General features: G+C 43.2%; 1 protein-coding gene across 28 annotated transcripts in view; it reads left to right on the top strand.

Annotated features, from left to right (window-relative positions):
* The window catches only part of LOC309606410 (neural cell adhesion molecule 1), a 309,239-nt gene that overhangs the window by 210,381 nt on the left and 82,409 nt on the right, over positions 1 to 16,449 (top strand). The window lies entirely within an intron of this gene.

Raw genomic sequence — 16,449 nt, 5'->3', positions numbered from 1 at the left:
AATAAACAGAATTAGATATTAATATTAGAATAATAAAGAGTGTTTATGCTTCTTCCTTGTTTAAAAAAAAGAAAGAAGAGGAAGGTCAAGCAAGACCGCATCTGTCCACTGGGATGGATGCGGGTAAGGCCAGTAGTTTCTAAAAGCACTTGTTCAGAAAGATGATTTCAAAGGTCCCTTTTAGAGCTAAGATCCAGAATCTGAGACGTGGTCTCTGGGCTCTCTACCTGTCTTACACGCAGTGGAGCCTGGGAAGTACTAAGAATCACCACTTTTCAGACCTGTAGTTAATTTTCAAAACCACTTTCCAGAGAATAAAGTTTAAGCCTCTGAGACACCTGGTCAGAGCTGGGGTCTGTGTAGCCTTCCTCTCCCGCCCCCTGCCTGGACTGTTACCTATTTGGAATATTCTTCCACATCCTTATGAAGCTTATCATGTACCACTGAATGAATAAGGCAGCCTCTGGTGTTGCCCCACTTGAGGGATGCTCCAGCCATCTGGATTCCTCCAGCGTAGCTCAGCTTCAGTGTGGAGAAGACCACCATTAGCTACACTGGCTTCTTGCCTACTCCCCTCCTTCTGTTGCTCCTAAAGTAGCAAAATTGACTGATTCAGTTCCATGCCTTTTCATATTCCCCACCTTCTCCCTGGGAGAGGTGATAATGATCAGAAAAATAGCAAAAAGACAGCAGCAGGAAGGAGGAGGAGGAGCCTGGGACCTGGATCCCTGCCATGGTCCTAGCCTCCAAGGCCTTGCAGCTTGGTTGCTAGGGGCAGGATGTGTGAAAGGAATTTGCAGAAGAAGGACCCTGAAAAGCCATACAAAACACAGAGTAGAAAAAAGCGCCCACCAGTGGGTACCGCGTCGCTCCACATCAGTGAGCCCGTGGGGTACTGCTGTGCAATTACAAATCTGGTGGAATTGTATGACCTTGGGTGGGTCATTTGAACCTTTCTTAATCTCTGTGTCTCGCCTATAAAGCAGGTGCATTTTACCTAAAGTACAGATTGTGGCGTTATAGGAGGTATATGATAGGTTATGACAAAATATGAGGAACAATATAAAACATTTGTGAAGGCTGTTATTATGCCTGTACTTTGCTAAATGATGACAACGAATAATGACTTGTTTAGATAATGAGGGAGACTTTCAGATACTCAGATTCATAACACATTACATGTCGTAGAAGGAAATCTGGAGTCCTACCTCCAGCAAATACGGTCGTCGTTGGATAAAAAAAAGTTGACTCTGTTCTATGTACTGTATATGAACTTTGCGATATATGTCTCCACATAGGCAAAAAAACAACAATAAAGAAAGGAAATACAAACACAATCATTTTAACTACTTTTTAGTAATATACAAAATCAACTGGATTAGATCAGATTTCAGGTTAAAAAATGGCTTCTTAGAGTATTCACTCATTCACTCTTTTGTTCAATCAACGCAAATTGATTTCTGCCTCTTTGGGATTTGACGTAATGGATTTTGACTTGCATTTAAAGTGCGCTGCAGTATTCATGCCTCTGTTGAACACATAGGACATGTTAAGTACACAGTCTTGATCCTTCTGTCATCAGAGGCGCTGTCAGGAACTCAGACCTATCCGTGTAAAGAAGCCAGAACCCTGAGCTTTTCCTGTTAATCACTGGCCTCAGATTTGCCTTGCTTACAGAAAAGGCTGAAATGGCCTTCGTGTGTGTCTGTATCTTTCTGAGCTTCCTCACTTACATTCTTAGAAAAAAAAAACACCATGTTTTTGAGTGGTTTACGAGCAACGTGATAGAGCCCCACAGTCTGAGGTGCCGTGAGGTGAGCCACCCTCCGGGTCTGCTCCCCAAACCCGCTGACGTGGGTTGACGTCGGTCCCACACGGTGGCTCAGGCCACTTCCCGCACACTTGTGAGGGTAGGTGCCACCTGACATAGTGACTACAGCCTACTATTTCAGAGTGACAAAATAGTTTTTTAATTTTTTTTAAAAAAAAGTGTTTTCATCAAATCCTTACTCAACATTCAGCAGTTACTCAAAAGCCTCAATTCCAAACTTTGAAGCTGGAGCCAGGCCCCTGGGTGGGGCTAGTGGAGTACAGGGGGTGGCAGGGAAGCAAGTGGGTCCATCTCCAGCCTGGAGGGCGTGTTCCCTGCGTCCTCACCCATTTGGGAGGCAGTTACTGCCCAGGGTTCACACAATTCGAGCCCAAAATGAGTGGGACTTAATTCTTGGCACTGTGTCAAGTTTATCAGCAGATTTTTCTAGAACTGATTTAGTGTGACCAATTTGCTGTGATTTCATAATACAGTGTGATAGCTAGGGTGTATGTGTGTGTTGTTTTTATGCCAAAAAAGATGCTTTTTTTTCTTCACCTTTGAAAGGTTAAATCCAATCTTTAGGCACCTCTTACATAACGTCTTTGGAAATTGTATAAATAATTTAGATTGTGACTGGGCCATGAAGTTAGAATTTCACAGTACACATTTTTCCATATCTAAAAGGAAATGGAATTGAATCCAGAATCGTGTTTAAAATTGAATCGGACATGTAAGGCTCCTTCCAGGTTAGGCTGGATAATCAAGTTAATTCAAATCATTTGCAGGACTTTCTTTGGAAAAATGGGACCTTGTGCAGAGGTGCTAGATACACAATGCATCTGTCTGCATTTTGAAAACCAAAGTCTTGCAGCCTGGGTTCTATTCGTGTTTGGTCTCTTGTTTTACTTTTACTGCTTTTGTAAATGCAGGTTTGGAATTCCAACTCCCATCTGTTATTTGGAGAGAAACCTGGACAGTTACTCCCTAGTTGTGGCAGCCTCCCTGCTAGCGGAATCATAACTAGCCCATCTCCACCATTTAGTGCATCCCCAACGGAACACGCCTTAGGAAAAAAGAAGGGACAGTGTGCGTTCTCTGAGATCGGTTTACATCCCGCATCACTTAAGCATGTGTAATTGTAGTTAGTTGCACTGTTGATATCCGCTACCTAGTAATTAATGTACTTTCCCACACTTCTGCTTGAGATGTGTTATTAACGTCTCAGATCTGTCCTGCTGCTCCTGACTTAGTCTGTACACAGTGGGAAGAAATCTTGTTTCTTACCCAAAATTGCAGAGCAATTTGATCCAGTTTCTTTTGTTGAAATGCTGAGTTAATTCTGTTTAACCACGGATGATAGTAAAGTTGCACTAACAGCACTTTTTAATCAATGGGAAATGTTTAACTTGTGTGAGGTGGGAGCTGGGAATCCAGATGGGTGGAGGGGTGGGGGGAGCCAGGGAAACAACTCCACATGAAAATGTTAACTGTGTGATTAAGCATAAGCTTTTACATGGAGTTATTATGGGATACTAAAGGGACCTTTACTGCATGAACTTGGAGGCAGAATGTAAATGTTCTTGTGTGCCTATTAAAGAGGAAAGCAAAGATATTCTTTCTCTCTCTCTCTCTCTTTCTCACTCTCTCTTTGTCTTTTTGCCCATTTCCAGATTGCTTTGCAGAAATAACAACCAGCTTAGGAAACCTAGGATGAGACTTACCTAGTTGATACTAATCATATACCAAATCCAGAAACTGAGGACAGTTGTTGACGCAGTTTAATAGATAGCTAGACAGACCTGTTTACCCATGTTAGGACGCTAGCAGATCATTTCAACTTGCCTTTATTGGTAGAACAATTTGGGCTGAACTTCTCCCCAGTGTGAAATCAGTAGTACAGATTGACTCCACATTAATAATGCAGAGAGAAAAGTTGTTTGCTTGGAAAAACCTAGAAATTGCCTTCTTCTGTCCATGTGGCAGCTCCTCACAAATGTATTGTTTTGAGTTTTACATCACATAGGAGAACAGATGATATATATTTTCACTTGTCATAAGTTTCCTGATTTTTATTTAGGCTCTTGGGTGTAAATAAGGTGACTATCATTTCCATGAAGATATTGGTCCCAGTTATTTCACATTGCTGTTTCAGAGGAGGTTGGCAAATATTTTTCACAGCCTGGTTTGCTTTGTTTGTTTCGTTGATCGGCTGGTTTTTTCCAAGAAGAATGAAATAACATGTCTAGAACCTTTCTCTGACTTCCAAGTGTATTCATGTTTATGTATATTCTTTCACGTCTCTTTCTCCCCGCTATTAAGATTCTATCCACTCTTAAAGTAGGATTGCTGTCCTTTGGCCATGCCCATCCTCTATGGTTTTCTGTGACAGAGTGTGCAGTACATGTGTGACAACAAGTGAGCAAAACACAGGAAATTGAAAGGGAGAGAGGACAGATTATGTCCTTCTTACTTTAGATCTAGGACACTTCTAAACCCCCAAATTGTAATGCATTTTTAAAAAATTTTTATTGATATTGAAATATAGTAGATTTACAATGTTGTGTTAGTTTCAGGTGTACAGCAAAGTGATTGAGTTATACATATATATAACTATATATATTCTTTTTTAACATTCTCTTTCATTATAGGTTAATCCAAGATATTGAGTATAGTTTTCTGTGTTATACAGTAGGTCCTTGTTGGTTGTCTATTTTATATGTAGTATTGTGTATGTTTTAATCCCAAAGTCCTAATTTATCCCTCCTCCCCTTACCCCTTTGGTAACCATAAGTTTGTTTTCTATGTCTGTGAGTCTGTTTCTGTTTTGTAAAAAAGTTCATTTGTATCATTTTTTTAGATTCCACATATAAGTGATAGCATGGGATATTTGTCTTTGTCTGGCTTACTTCACTTAGTATGATAAGGTCCATCCATGTTGCTGCAAATGGCATTATTTCATTCTTTTTATGACTGAGTACTATTCCATTGTGTATATATACCACATCTTCTTTATCCATTCCTCTGTCGATGGACATTTAGGTTGCGTCCATGTTTTGGCTATTGTGAATAGTGCTGCTGTGAACATTGGGGTGCATGTATCTTTTTGAATTACAGTTTTCTCTGGATATGTGCCCAGGAGTGGGATTGCATGATCATATATATAGTAGCTCTGTTTTTAGTTTCCTACGGAGTCTCCATGCTGTTCTCCATAGTGGCTGTACCAATTTACATTCCCACCAACGGTGGAGAAGCGTTCCTTTTTCTCCACATCCTCTCTAGCATTTATTATTTGTAGACTTTTTGATGTTGGCCACTCTGACCGGTGTGGGGTGATACCTCATTGTAGTTTTGATTTGCATTTCTCTAATAATTAGCAATGTTGAGCATCTTATCATGTGCCTTTTGGCCATCTGTATGTCTTTTTTGGAGAAATATCTTTTTAGATCTTCTGCCCATTTTCTGATTGGGTTGTTTTGTTTTATTTTATTTTTTATTTTTGATATTGAGTTGTATGAGCTGCCTGTATATTTTAGAGATGTAATGCATGTTTGTTCCACAGAGATATTTTTGCAAGTGATGTCTTAGACTCAATGTCTAATACTTACTTAACCTTAAAGGGTTAAAATTTAAGAAATACACTGGCCAGATGTTAAGAGGATCAAAATAATGTGAAGCATCATTTTGAGGAATTAGTTTGGGGGAGGGGGAAGGGCGGGGAGGAGAGTGGGGGAAGGATAGGGTGATTTTTGTTCTCATTGTTTGTTTTGCTTTGCTTCATTTTACGTTTTCAGTTTCAGGCTGCTTCTTTAAGTTTTATTTTCATGTCTCCCTGGCCTATTTGCTCATAAAAGAGATGGACTAAGGGCAAAAAAGAGGCATTTTTCTTTCATACTACATTGAATACACATTGGAAGTTATGAATCAGAGCTCTCTTGGGTGAAAAAAATCATTAAGCTTGTCTTCCAACACTGCTAAAAGCTAATTGCATTAAAATAATTATTTATGTTGTAAATAAGGGCCAGGTAATCTGAGCTGATGTTGGTGTTACATTGTGTTTGTGTTTAGAAAATTTGCAGTAGTGTAATTAAAAGTAAAGTAGAGTGATGATTTTCAGATGCCTTGTTTTTTGTAGAAAGTGCAGGGTTCCAGAGAGAAGCAGGGCAGGGACAGGGGAGGTGAATTAATGAATGGTGGTTGCCCCGCTGTGCCATAAGATGGGACACTTGCTTTATTTATGTTTTCTCATGCAATCCCTACTACAAACCTGTTACACAGAAGTTGTCTCTATTTTACAGAAGAGGAAACAGAGTGGTTAAACAATCTGTCCCGAACACACAGCTCTTAAGTGACAGAGCCAGAATTTGAATCCAGGTCTATCTAGCTGTAAAGACGATGCTCAGCCGTCCTCTCCACACTGTTTCCCAAAGGTGAATTTGGGAAGGCATGTGGCTTGAGATACGTCATGAAAAGGGATAACTTATTGCCCTCCCAGAGCTAATAGTGAATTGGATTTAATGATCACTTACTGTCCAATTAGGTAATGCATTTCCTTCGTACATACTATGGGTTGAACTGTGTCCCCCCGAAATTCATCAGGTGGAGTCCTAACCCCCAGTACCTCTGACTTTATTCAGAAATAGATGTAATTAGTTCAGGTAAAATGAGATCATACTGGAATATGGGGGACCCCTAACACAGTATGACTTGGTGTCCTTATAAAAGGGAAATTTGGAGACAGACGTGCATACAGGGAGAGTGCCATCTGAAGACTGGAGTGACGCTGCCCTAAGCCAAGGAACTGCCAGGAACAAGCAGAAAGGCCTGGAACAGATCCTTCCCTAGTGCCTCAGAGGGAGCATGGCCCTGCTGACACCTTGATCTTGGACTTTTAGCCTCAGAACTGTGAGACAAGGAGTTTCGGAATTTCTGTTGTTGAAGCCACTCAGTTTGTGGTACTTTGTTTTGGCAGTGCTAGCAAACTAATACATCCGATCTCTCCCCGTAAGTCCCTAGTCTCATCAACTCCGTCAGTCCAGGCTGGGCTGTTGGAACTCCTCCCAAGCTGTCTTCACAGACTTATGGCAGATTCTAGAAGCTGCCATCAAAGCTGTCTTTTCTCGTGTACTGCATACAGCTTGTCCCCTCTGCATTCCAAATAAGTGTCCTCGCCTGTACTCCCAGCAGCACCGTCCCCAGCAACCTTGTCCTCATTGTGTTCTGGAATTATTATTTTCCGTGCCACAGTGGATCCTGTAAGTACTCCTTGGTGAAATGTCAGGATATTATAGCTTGAGGATTGATCTCAGTATGTTCTTTTGTCTGGGTCTTTTACTTTGCCTTATATTGTTTATTCACAGATTTTAGAAGATTGCACATTTTGTTTAATTATGTTGGAGACAGACTGGCATTTTAGCTGTTGCAGTCTGTGGGAGAGGGGTTGATAGCAAAAATTATGCGTAGTTTAAATTGTGTTCGGTGAAGGAAGTAGAAATGAATAAAGCTGTTTTACCATGAAAAGTAGGTATTTTGCTTTGGATCTTGAAATGGATTTCTTTTTTCCTTCTTAGCTGGAAGTGTTCTAAGTGCTGCATTGTCTGTTTTGTTTGCCTTTTACAAGTCTGACTGTTATAAAAAGGAAATTTGTATCTGTATTTGCAAATTTGAGCCTGGCAGCTGTGTTTTGAAGGCTTAATCTGGGATTGAACTGAGGTGCAGATGATGTTGAATAGTTTTCCCATGATGTTGTCAAATTACACTTTTTAAAAATACTGCTCATGGCAGCTCCTGCCTCCACGTAGGGTCTGCTGTGTTTCAGATTTTAGGTAATAGGCCATTTTTAAATGATCTGAGATTGCGGAAGCAACGGCTTCTGGTTGCATCGTCCCCTTTGTTGCTCACTTGTAACCACCATCACATGGACAGGGTCCCTTCCCTACTCTTACTACATTAGCCATGTTTTTGATTAGTTGGGAAAAAAAAAAAAAAACCCTCACGAAACCACAAAACTTTTTGTCTCCCGTGTCTGTCAAGATGTGGCTGATTTAATTTGAATTAAATTTTAATTAGAAAAATTCTGCCAAGATCCAGCCCTGATTTGAATATTTATAACTATGTTAAGAATCTCCATAAACCTGGGGTCTCATTTGAATTGCTTCCCTGGACCTCAGCCCTGGTAGTACAATAAGAAGGGACCACATAATGATGCAAATCGCCCCCATAGTGGGCAGGAACGGGGCAGGGGGGATCGGATGGGAAGCTGCTACGGGAGGGGTCTCCACTGTTTTAATAGCAGCACTTTGTCTGGATATATTTTTCAGGCTTGTGAGCACTTCATTATGGAGGTGGGAAATGTATGACTGATGCTAGCACAGTACTTGAAACATACACATTTTAGGGGCAGCATGAGATGCTGGAAAAGCTATTGATGGGAGTGGGACAGGAAACAAAATCTCCATCCACGTTCACTTTTTCCTAGTTCAAGGCTTGTGTTCTTGGATTTAACTTTCAGAGCCTCAGCTCCTTTATCTCTAGAATTGGAGAAAATAGGATGCGCAGGGCCCATGGAAGGAACCCACCAGCCCGGTGGGGTCAGCACCACAGCGCTGGTCTGGGACGATGGGTTACTGTGGGTTGCGAGTAGAGATGGTGCACCGGGGTGAGGTCAGAAGAATCAGCCTCTGAACTTAGACTGTTGTTGCCTCTGGCTAGCTCAATGCCAGCGGCCACTTTTCCCAGATCATCCCTTACCCCCAGTGAAGGTACTTCATGGTAAAAAACAAATCTCTGTGGTATGTTACCTTTGTCAGTGTGTTAGTGTAAATGCTGTGTGTCCTGTGCAGCAGAATAAGGTCTTTAACTAGACAGTGGAGTCCTTATTATGGTCTGCTTTGATCTAGGAGACTAGAAATGGAAAATCCTAAATGTATATATAGATCTAAATATATATCCCCTTCAGAAGATTTCCTGGCAATCCTATCCTTTTTAAAATAACCAGAGCAACTGAGAAGACCCTAATGGTGGAAGGGGGTGGGCGGTAAGTTTCCCTGCAGTGGTTCAGACTCACAACTCCCTCTGTACTTCTTGACTGCTTGCTGTTTCACACACACTGAGATCTTACTGAGGATTCTCTTTCAGAGCTAAGACTCCATTTTCCCATCAAACACCAGCTATTTCTAAGCAACCTCAATTGCATTTAGTAATGTTTATGCAAAGGAGCATAGGTTGTACAGAAACCTTCTTTGCATCTGAAAATAAATTTGTGAGGGTTTAGTGAAAATTTTTTTTAAAAAGAAAGAAAGAAACATCTGCAGTAGTGATTTGTTCTAGCAAATGTAGTCAACAGGTAGGGCTGTGACTCCTGGGATAGCGGTCTCTGGTGGACAGGGGCCAGGCATCCTGCCCCTCCGTTCCCCCAGCTTATGCTGCGGCCCGTCTGGTCCTCCTCCCAGAGGTGTGGAGCTGTCCCCACCCGGTTCTTCTAACCACCCTTGGCTGGCACAGATTTTAAAGATATTGCAAATTTGGAAATGTGAAAATGTTCACATTCGACTTAGTATTTTTTTTTCCTTGCATGTGGCATTGAGATACCAGGTCCCATTCATATTTTCACTAAGGAAAAGAAACAGAAATAAGGTAAAGAAATGGTGAAGAGGAGGATGCAACATGGAAGGTAGATTAGAGTAGGGGAATCCCAGCAAGAAAGCCTCCTCTGCGTGGATTCCATCAAAGGTGGAGTACAAGTGTTATGTCATACTTGCTCTCACTCCAGGCCCACCAACAACTCGGGCTCCATCCTCGGAATAAAACCTTTGCATCTACTGGAGAAGGTTGTGTGTGTGTGGTGTTTGCGCATCAGCTGGGGCCCAAAAGGCTTCCTTCTTGCAGCCCCTACAAAATAAAAGTCTCCACAGGTGCCTTGGCAACTGAGGTTGCTGGATGGTGCCATGCCTCTGTGGGAGATCTGTATTCCTTAGATTGACTGAAGCCTTTGAATACTAACTTTGATGTGCTATGTTAACCATCTGGAGACATTTTACAGTTGTTGTCAAAAGGTTGACTGAGGTCTCTAATGCAACATGAGGAGTTGATGGAAGCTTAATAGAGTTTACCAGTTGTGCTGATTTGTGAATGACAGCACCACAATAAACCTTGGCCCAAGAGATGGAGGCTGTGTGTACTGTTTGAATGAAGGTGGCAAGGAGTAGAATGTGAGTCGCGCATTTTGTAACAATTTGGAAAGCACTTGAATTGCATACATCACCTCCAGTTGGGAAACTTTGCCCCGCTGCTCACATGTATGTCATTGATTTAGTCACCGTTTTATTCACCTTGTAGAAAGTACTTTTGATTTAGGAGTTTTGCACATTGGCCCCATTCCTCAGTAAGAGCGGGGGTATATTTCAATATACCACACGTGTAATTTGGTTTTAGACCTAGGCCAGGCCTAAGCTTCTAGAGAACTAGCCTATATTCCCCCAGGGTGTAGGAATATAGTCTTGCTAGTAAGGCAGTTATGACACTGAAAGGGATGAATCTTTGAGTTTTTCTCTTTGTATGGAGAAATAATAGAATATCTTTGTTTTTATGTTTTTCATGTCATTTGCCGTTGTGAAAAAACATCAGTCACACTCCTTACATATCTGGACACATATTTATGTTCCTATATGTAAAACCCAACACGTTTGTGCATATATGTAAATATGCATATATATAAATGCAAGAAAGAGGGAAAGAAGAAAGAAGCAAGAATAATGAAAATGAGAATGCTGTTTAAGTAAACTGGAGACAATGCAGAAGTTGGTGAGCAGGTAGAGAGGAGATGATGAGTGAGTTAAGAGAAGAGGATGGTAAGTACAGGGTGGTTGGTTAACAACCACCAGATGCTGGTGTTTTTGATAAAATACAACGTGCCTTGGTAGAACAAGATCAAATCATAAGACTCGAATGGCAAGAACACAGAGTGAGAATCCAGAGATCACAGTGGGTTCATTCACACCCCTTCATCAACTGTGTGTAGCCCAGCTACGTGCCAAGAAGGGTGCTGGTCCCAAGGTTGCAGAGATCAAAGATAGGGCTGGCACTTGAGAGGCTTATAGGTTTAGGAAGGGTGCTGGGTAGCTTTTTAGAAGCAAAGGTACGGGTGAAGGTTCCTCATGTTACTCAAAGTTAGATTCTGCTTTGATTGTGCTGAAGAGTTAGAACAAGGAAGTAGTCCAGGGTCAGAAAGGATGCTAGGTGTTCTACAGCTCACCAAAGCTGTTTCATCCACAATTGATTGTTATATTTTACAAGAGAGTAGGTGAAGCCCTATTCGATCACCGTCCAATTCTCTGACATCTTGAAAAACCATCTGGTCTATTCTGAGGCCACATCCCCACCCCACCTCTGAGAACACCCACTGGTCTGCAAAGGAGAAACACAAAACACTCCATGATTTTCAAGGGAGATGTTATGGGCTTTTGCAAAGATTAATTTTTTCTTCCAAGCTTCAGCTTAAGATATGAGACATCTGTAAATCACCCCATTGTTTGTTTTTTATATGTTTAATTTGTGTGGTTTTTCTCTGTGGTCATTGAGATGGGGCCAACTTTAGCTTAACAAATTCCTAACAGCAGATACACTAAATGCTTTCCAAATGTTTCCATTGTACCATAAAAAAAAAATACACCATTTATTTCCCAGCATGTTGAGGAAAGCTTGTCCACCAACCTCTTATATGAGGGCTGTATCCTCAATGAAAAATCAACATGTGGAAGGGTATGAAAACGATATCCTGTGTCAGTTCACCAGGAATGATTAACTTGGCTTTGGAAGTTTGGAATGTATAGTCCTGCTGCATCTTCTCCAAACTTCTGAATAGACTTTCTTGTCTGACAGTGTGGTAGGGGTCATTGGCAGGATCACAAGATGTGTTATCTCAAGCATATCCTGGGGTATGTTTTCCTGGTTGCCTTGGATTCACAGATTGCGTATTTAAACATGTCTCCGGTTGGAATGTTTGCAGCGCTGGTGTTTATCACACTCACGGGCTGAGTAAGCCTGGTGTAAGCTGCTGCCCACGTAGGGTGGCTTCAAGGGCATCAACTCTATAGGCCTCTCTCTTTCCCGGAACCGCCTTACATGGTCTGAAATTCCACCAGGAAGGAAGACAGTATACATTGTACTCAAAGAGCCACTGTTTAAAGTCATCTGGGAGGAGCCTCACGCTTTTCTTATCGTTTGTAATGGAACACAACCCTGAAGGCGGCAGGTGAAGTGGGGGTCAGACCCCGTGGTGGGGAATGAACGGAAAGGGGGGTGTCAGGGTGGGGGATATTTTAGGCTGAGCCCCCAGGTCAGGCTCAGAACTGACAGGAGCCCGTGGGCGGCCAAGGTGGGACTGCCACACCCACCTCTCCATTTCTGCCACCTCCCTTTTATCTCTGTCTCTCTTGCTTGTCACCTTCATATCCGTCCTCCCATGGACCCTCCCCGCACTCCCTCAAAAGGGATGCCTGCAGCAAAAGTGAAAGACAAATCCACTGGAGGGAAATGAGTGGGAGGAATGCTGTTTTGGAAAAGAGACTCTATAAATGCATAGTTAAGCTCTAAAAAGCAGTTCCTTAAAGACTATGTGGGATTTAAAGTCCAAGAAACAAGCACGAGGTAGACCCTGCAGATGAAATAAATGCAAATACCATCCTTGCATCACGAATGTCCTTCTTCTTCATCCCACCCTCTTTGTGCCTCTATCTTAGAAGAGAAAAATGAAAGAGACAGAAAGAGAACCTGAGAGCAGAGGAGAGGCAGGGAGACAGAAAAAGGAGCCCAGTGGAGAGGAAAGCATAGGGGAGGAGTAAAATACCTTAGGACGGGGTGACCCTCATGTTCCACGGCATGCCAGGCGAATGCAGATGGTGACTTAAACCAGGGTGCAGGGTTCATCTCCCAATACCAGACCTAGCCTCTTGTCCTTAGAAATGATTTGAAGTTCCAGTGTATATTTCATGTGCAGGATGATGAAATCTGGGAGAATAAGCCAACTGGCTGGAAATGTAACTGCACCCAGGCTGGTCCTGCCACATCTCCACAGGCCTCTGACGAACCTCCTTCATCCTGGAGGCCAGTTAGCAAAACTTAACACTCTGCTTTTCTGCAAGTTCCTGACAGACAGCCTGGGTTTGGGCACATGCAGGATAACCAAAGCCAGCCTGCCTGCTGGGATCAGGAGAGAGAGCTCAGTAAAAAGGAAAGAAGGCTAATTTCTTCCTGAGCCCTCAGGGTGATCTCAGGACAGAAATGTTTGCTGGCTTTATGAAGAGTGAATAGAGTCCAGAGAGTGATGACGACATGGAAGATGGCGGTGAGATCTCAGTGTTCTAGGATGGCTGACCTTTGAAGGGCTGACGTGCATTCGTCAAGATTGCATCAACTCACTCACCTGCTGCTGTTGCCTGGCCAGAGAAAGCAGGCTCTTGGTGACCCGCCCCCCCTCACCTTGTAGCCCAGGATTAAGGCTTAAACGTTGGGCAGGACAGTGGTGTATGGTGGAGCTGGTCCACCAGTTTTCAACAGCCTATTGTGGGTATCTTTTCCAAAGTCACATTCAGAAACATCACTCTGGTAGCTTGAAATTTCATGGTGGGAGTATTTACACCACAGAAATTGACAAGTGCTACAAATTAGGACTCCCCCACCGCCAAGAGCCATTTACCCGCATGCCACTGGGCAGGAGACAAGTGTGATGAAAGCCTATCATATGTTTTTAAATGATACGTCATTACCCATTTTTAATCGTTTTAGAGCCTCATCTTGTTTTCTGTGAGAGTGTATGTTTACGTGGGTACCCCCCAACTTGATTCCCATGTAAAGCATTCACCATCCTTTAGCTATGAAGTAAAATGAGAACACATTTCCATTTTCAAAGTTTGTTTAAGAATTTTGCAACAAGTTGAAGGAAATCACGTCTGCTCGGCTAAGCAGTTTGGTGTCTCTTGATAGCCAGACAGCCTGGAAAATTGTCTTTGCCTCAGCTCACCCAATGTGCAGGGGACAAGCTGGCTGCTTCCAAAGGTCTATTGTGTAGGACTCAGTGGCGCAGCCATGAGAGAGAGGCAGGTATATGATTTAGCCATCTTTGCTCTGTCTGCCGTGCTAATAAGGACGCTGCCAGACAGTCTTGGTGTGGCTTTACTATCAACAGTTGGGTCATTTCTTCTCTCCCATCCCTCGGGGGCATATGATAGAAGGTAGACAATCACCAGTTAGGTTTTAGAAAGAGCTTCCAACCAACCACATGGAAATCGTGAGAAACATGAGGATGTCTGAAACCTCCTTAGCATGAAACGCTGAGATTTCCTTTGCTTTTAAATTGTCTCTTAAAATATGGAGACACATGGTTTTTGTGACAATGGGTCTTTAAGCAGTATCTTGGGAAATAGGGGAAAGGAAAGAATCCAACTCATTAATATTCTCAATTCAAAGAATGTTCACACTCATTTCTCATAAATGAAGAAACTGGGGATCTGGAGTCTGTGGCTTCCCCAAGATCAGCACACAGAACAGGACCCCAGAGCTCCAGGCAGCGTGGAGCCACAGCAACATCTGCCTCTGCTCACACGCCCACGTGTGTGGAACGCCAGCGGCAGCAGGGGCTGTGCCGAATGTTCTCCGTGCTTCTCACTTCACCTGGCTTGCGTTGAACATCTGCTGGGACAGGTACGGCTGAGCGCCTGGAGGATGGCGAGGACAGGAGGACCCTACCCTTGTCCTGAAGAGGCTTCTGGTCTCATCCTGCAGATAAGAAATACCCCCAGTAAAAAGAGTGTTTTGAGAACTTTGGGTTTGAAAGGCAGGAGAGAGCATATTTGATGGAGGCATTTGGCCATCCCCGGGATTTCCCCCTTTGGGGAGCGTTAGCTAAAGGAAGAAAATAAACTTGTAAAGGTAAGGGTTAGAGGGTGGAGTTTTTCTTAGCATCAGACTTGGTATTAAAAGAATCACAAGCCACTTTCTGGAATGATCTTTCAAAAGGCTTAATGTCTGGGCGCCTAGCCCAGGACAGAGCACCCTTAAGGAAAGTGTGGGCGTGATGTGTGAATACATATGGCAAGGATGATCTTCCCTGTAGCATTGTCAGTTCGCTTCTTCTCTCTACCCCTAAGAATACACAGCAAGGACCTGGACTTGGAGTAGAAAAAGGAGAAGAAATCAGTCTCCCATTGGAAGCCCCACTGCATTATTGGAGGCATCATGGTATAAGACAAAGGAAGTGGACTTTGGAGCAGAGCAACCTTGAGTTCTCAAAGCCAAGCCCCCCCCCAACCACAGCTATTAGCTGTGTAATGTTGGGCAACTCACTTAACCTCTCTAGGCCTCAGTCTTCTCATCTGTAAAATGGGTAACAGTAGCCCCCCCATGGAGGGTGGGTGTGAGCTTCAATCACTCAGTCAGTGAGTGTGCAAGGACAGTGCTAGGTCCCAGAGATGACGTTTGTAAAGCGTCTGGCCCAGAGTTAAACACTCGGTTGCTGATGTGAGTGCTGTATCCCAAATGGGGGGCCTCATTCATACTGAACTTTCTCTTTACTACTTGATATAAGTGGAATAGCAATGCCGATTCTTCTGCTGGAGCTTCTTTGTCATTTTCTCAGTTTCACTAATAATGTAAAGACAAGTTCCTACTAGAATGAGTTCCTCCTAGGCTGGGAGAATCTGCTTAGAGGCATTTGTGAGATCTGGTGTGAACATGTGTGTTGTAGGCAGAGCCCCTGGGACGCCTCTTGGGCACCGTCAGCCTCGTGCTTCCAAGCTGTCCACTCTCCTGCTGTCCAAGTCAGCAAGGTTCCCTGAGATCTGTTTGGTGGGCTTTCAACTGTCTGGCTTCGGGAGGCACAGGTTCTGAGGCCCAGGACCTGCTTTGAGTGTGAATAAGCCTACAATGATATGGCCAGATTTTCCTTAGGGAAGGGTTTACCACGTGGTTCTGGTCCAGATGGACTTCCCTCTCCTTGCCATAAACAGGACTGGACCTCAGAAGCAACCGGAATCCTGGTGATGTTTGGCTGGTCCAGCCTCTCTGATTCTCTCCTGATTTCATTACAATGATGGATAGCCACCTGGGTTTAGACTAAGGAACTCCACTCCATTTTGACATACTAGCCTCCAGGGTTTAAACATTCTTTGAATGAAACCACTTAGCCACTTAAGCTTCAAAAAGTGTTCCTTGAAATAGGCCCTAGGGGGTATATCCTCATGTCTAAGTAGCTTACTACTGCATAAACCCAAGAAGGGAAAAAAGACAAATGGAGACAGCAGTTTCTTTCTAGCTCCTTGGTTTTCTTATAGCCCTTGTCATAATGATGTTATTTGGCAAAATACAGCTTACTGTCTGTCCTCAGAGTTATTCAGATCTCTTCCCTTAAGTCCATGGGGATGGCTTAACACTTAAAGAAACATCAAACTTTTTGACTGTACCCCAGTGGGAGTAAAAGTCTTGATAAAAGAATAGTCCGTCTTGTTCTCTGTTTCTCTCATTCTCCTACCAGACGGTAATGCGTCCAAGGACGACTGGGAATGCACTGGAGAAGGGCCAGGGTCAGCTTGTTAAGCTCCCTCTTGTCAGCGTCATCCTGCAAGAGGGCGGGAAGGGGGCCTGCT

The sequence above is a fragment of the Balaenoptera borealis genome (genome assembly GCF_965194805.1).
Source record: "Balaenoptera borealis genome assembly, chromosome: 11".
Lineage (NCBI taxonomy): Eukaryota > Metazoa > Chordata > Mammalia > Artiodactyla > Balaenopteridae > Balaenoptera > Balaenoptera borealis.
Note: the sequence above shows the minus strand (reverse complement) of the source record. Positions and strands in the feature narration are given on the sequence as shown.